Source organism: Penaeus monodon, chromosome 35 (genome assembly GCF_015228065.2).
Source record: "Penaeus monodon isolate SGIC_2016 chromosome 35, NSTDA_Pmon_1, whole genome shotgun sequence".
Taxonomy (NCBI): Eukaryota; Metazoa; Arthropoda; class Malacostraca; order Decapoda; family Penaeidae; genus Penaeus; species Penaeus monodon.
The window spans coordinates 11,615,109-11,620,108 of record NC_051420.1 but is presented as its reverse complement, the minus strand read 5'-3'; positions in this window follow the sequence as shown (position 1 = coordinate 11,620,108).

Genomic DNA, 5,000 nt, shown 5'->3' with positions numbered 1-5,000 from the left:
AGAATTAGCCATTCGTGAGTGGGCACGGCGCCAGTACTCGTGAGGGACGGAACCAGCAGGAACAAGTCGTCTGGTGGAGCGATTCCCAGAAGCCGCCACCTTCGTTGACGCCTCCTGTGGTGCAGGAACTCACTGTCTCAAGAACGAGGAACTATGGATCATACCGATACATACATATATATATATATATATATATATATATATATATATATATATATATATATATATAAATGTATTTGTATATACAGCACACACACACAACACACACACACACACACACACACACACACACACACACACCACACACAACACACATATATATATATATATATATATATATATATATATATATATATATATATATATATATATATATATATATATATATATATATATGCGCGCACGCGTGTGTGTGTGTGCCCACAAACACACACGCATGAACCTTCCTCCTCGAGACAGGTGGGCCTTCTTCCCGCCCCAGCAGGCAGCGTCGTCCTACTCCTCCCCCGCATTCGGGGGCGGGGCCCTTACGGCCGCTCGTCTCCAACACGCTGAGGCCAACGCCTTGTCCTTCCTGAGCGAAGGAATGTCGGCTGACTGGGATTTATTATTATTATTATTATTACTATTACTATTATTATTATTATTTTTTACAAAAGTTTCCTTAGATCTGCTAATTAAAATCAAACACCGAGTCACTACCAGCAACCTACAGTGATTGAAGTGAGAGGCAATGGAACATTAACAAAAACATGCAAAATATGCAGAACAACCACAAATCAAAACATCCAGTCAAATCAATTTACGCACACAAAGAACACTTCAGATTGATAATGCTCTTCTGAGAACATGTGCTGTGTTGTTTAAGACTATTTTTGGACTTCTTCTAATTTTGGATTTCCTGGTATTTGTTAAAGAAACTTATCCGTACCCTTCTTTATAAGGCCAAGAGTTCCAATAACAACAGGCAAAGTTTTGGTTTTTAAATGCCACATCTTTTCCACCTCTATTTCCAGGTCTTTATACTTTGATATCTTCTCGAACACTTTTGTTAGGACGTTTCTGTCTGAAGGGATGCTCATATCTATAAACAGGCAAGTGTTGTTTATTTTGTCCTTGATGACGCTATCTGGACGATTTTCCTGTATAGTATGATCTGTGTGAATTGGAAAGTTCCACAAGACTGCAGCATCTTTGCCTTCAGTAACTGGCTCTGGATGGTGTTTGTACCATTTATCTTGCGTTCCGATAGAAAAGTGTTTGCAGATCTTCCAGTGCAAGTACTTGCCCACTCTGTCGTGTCGATTTTTTTTACTCATTCGGTGATAATATTGAGCAACCAGACACAAGGTGATCAAATCATTATTATTATTATTATTATTATTATTTAATTTCATTTCTTTGTAATGGAATATGGTAGTTGTTTTTATTTCATTAGCTGACTATTGCTGCTCGATTTACCAAATAGTGCGATCTGGAAGTGAGTAGAAATAAGAAAAAATGAGAGCCGGCGAGAGGTAATATGCGGATGTGCGAGAGAAAGGAGGGAATAAGAGAGAAAAAAAGAGAGAAAGGAGATAATTAAAGACAGAATAAGAGAGAGAGGAGAGCATAAGAGAGAGAATACGAGAGAGAAAGGAGAGAATGAAAGAGAGAAGGAGAGGAGAAGAGAAAGAGACGCACGCATGTACGCACGCACACACACACACATGCAAACACACACACACACACACATACACATACACGCATGCAAACACACACACACACACACACACACACACACACACACACACACACACACACACACACACACACACACACACACACACACACACACACACACACACACACACACACACACACACACACACACACACACACACACACTCACACACACACACACACACACACACACACACACACACACATATACACGCACGCACGCACACTCTCACACACACACAAAAAAAAAATATATATATAAATATATATATGTATATATATATAAATATATATATATATATATATATATATAATATATATATATATATATATATCTTCTTCTTTTAACGGTAGGTTCATGTCTGAGCCGCCGTGGTCACAGCATGATACTTAATTGTAGTTTTCATGTTGTGATGCTCTTGGAGTGAGTACGTGGTAGGTTTCTTTCCACGGAGAGTGCCGGTGGTACCTTTTAGGTATTCATTCTCTCTATTTATCCGGGCTTGGGACCAGCACTTGACTTGGGCTGGCTTGGCCACCCAGTGGCTAGGTAGGCAATCAAGGTGAAGTCCTTTGCCGAAGGGAACAACGAGGCGGTCGGTGACTCGAACCCTCGAATTCAGATTGCCGTCGTGACAGTCTTGAGTCCGACGCCTAACCATTCGGCCACCGCGGCCTTGACGATCATGGGCTTCCATGATTTTTTCTTAGCAATTTAGAGCGGTGGTTTTGCCATTGACTTCCGCCCGGTGTTTTTATCGAGTCACCATCTCTATTTACCCGGCACTGACTTGAGCTGGCTTGGCCACCCAGTGGCTAGGCAGGCAATCGAGGTGAAGTTCCTTGCCCAAGGGAAACAACGCGGCGGTCGGTGACTCGAACCCTCGAACTCAGATTGCCGTCGTGACGGTCTTGAGTCCGACGCTCTAACCATTCGGCCACCGCGGCACCATATATATATATATATATATATATATATATATATATATATATATATATATAATCATTAAGGGTAGGTTCATGTCTGAGCGCCGTGGTCACAGCAGATACCAATTGCAGTTTCACGTTGTGATGCTCTCGATTTAGACGTGGGGCCCAGTTCCTTTCCACGGAGAGTGCGGTTTACCTTTTAGTCACATTCTCTCTTATTTATCGGGCTTGGGACCAGCATGACTTGAGCTGGCTGGCCACCAGTGGTAGGCAGGCAATTGAGGTGAAGTCCTTGCCAAGGAAACAACGCGGCGGTCGGTGACTCGAACCCTCGAACTCAGATTGCCGCTGGCAGTTTTGAGTCCGACGCTCTAACATTCGGCCACCGCGGCCTGACGATCATGGGCTTCATGATTCTTGGCAATTAGAGCGGTGGTTTGCATTGCTTCCGCGGTGTTTTTTTTTTTTTTTTTTTTTTTTTTTTTTTTTTTTTCGAGTCACATCTCTATGTACCCGGCACTGACTTGGGCTGACTTGGTCCCCCAGGGCTAGCAGGCAATCGAGGTGAAGTTCCTTCTAAGGGAAACAACGCGGCGGTCGTGACTCGAACCCTCGAACTCAGATTGCCGTGTGACAGTCTTGAGTCCGACGCTCTAACCATCGGCCACCGCGGCCCCATATATATATATTATATATATATATATATATATATATATATATTATATATATATATATATATATATATATATAAATATATATATATGCTGTATGTTTTTGAAATTGAAGTGGTTAAACTAGTGCCATTTGCAATTCCCTAGCTGCATATTTTCTTTAAACTATTAACTATTATATTTTTTTTACGCACATACGAACGCTATACAAACCTCTTTACCAGACTCAATGAGCCGAATTATGGCAGCGCGGGAAATCATTCGTCTTCGAGAGACCAGACTGAGCGGTCGCATTCACACTCTCCAGAGCCAAGGCTTTGCCCATCACAGGCACTACAAGCTATTGCAGACAGAAGACAGGCACTCTAGACCTGAGCGTCAGGGCCCGCAGGACGGACAAAGGAACCACGGAGCTTGTCAGGGGAGGCCGAGAAACGTTGGGCAGCCCTCGCAGTGGCGTCAATGAGAAGCTGGCGAGGGCAGCGAGCGGCAAGCGCTCCTCCACGCTGGCGTGAAAGGGCGGCCGTGCTCAAGCCTGCCCTCCGATCCGCTTCAGGTTTCGTAAGAGTGAGGATCCTGAAGAGGGGCAGCCGAGGGAACGCCTAGGGCCCTGGGCAAGTCGCAATCCAGCCCTGCGGCTACCGCCTGCAGCTTCGTGGGCCTGCAGCACCCTGGGGACGTCTGGAGAACTCGACGTACCGACGACGAACTGTACGCCGAGCTCCCGTGAGTGGACGTCCAAGGAGGTGCCAACGCAGGGGCTACATTCCAAGACCGAGGACGACAACGTAGCCCGGTGGACGCCTGGCAACTGGGCGCTGTCAGCATCATCGATTCGGCAAACCCTGCCGCCCGGCCAGAGACGTCGGTACAGCGCCAGCTCCAACGACAAACCTGGCGCAGAAATCATGGGGCGGCGGACCACAAGCACCATGCGGCCTCCGACGTCTTCTCGGTCGGCTACATGCTTGAGCAGATCCTGACGGGGTGGCGCAGCATGCTGTGGACGCTGGGGGGCTGGCGAGGAGATGCGAGTCCGACCCCCGCTGGAGGCCGCTCCCGGTGCACCACCAGCACACGACAGCTGCTACCTCTACAACACATATGAAGCTAGAGCGAGAGCGAGAGCCAAGGGAAGAAGCGCAGCGCCGAGGACATCTTCCTCAGCGAAGCGAAGCGCCGGCGCTGCGAGTGATCAGGACGCCCTTCCTGCCGCAGGACTGGCGGCAGGACTTTGCAGAGTCTATGTTTAGTTATAAGAAAAAAAGAAAGAAAAAAAAAGAAACAAAAAGAAAAAAAAGAAAAAAAAAAGAAAAAAAAGAAGAAAAAAAAAAGAAAAGAAAAGAAAGAAAGAGAGAACAAAAAGATATATATACATCTACGCATGCGTGAATGTGTGTGTGTGTTTCTGTGTGTGTGTGTGTGTGTTTGCATAGATATATATGCGCATATATATGTATAATCTAGCCACTGGGTGGGCAAGCCAGCCCAAGTCAGTGCCGGTCCCAAGCCCGGGTAAATAGAGAGGGTTGGCGTCAGGAAGGGCATCCGGCCATAAAACATATCTGCTAGAACTTGATCATGGGGACCCCATATAAGAATGGGATAAAGCTACAGAAAAAAAAATTATATATCTATATATACATATATCCATTTATATATATACATACATCTATA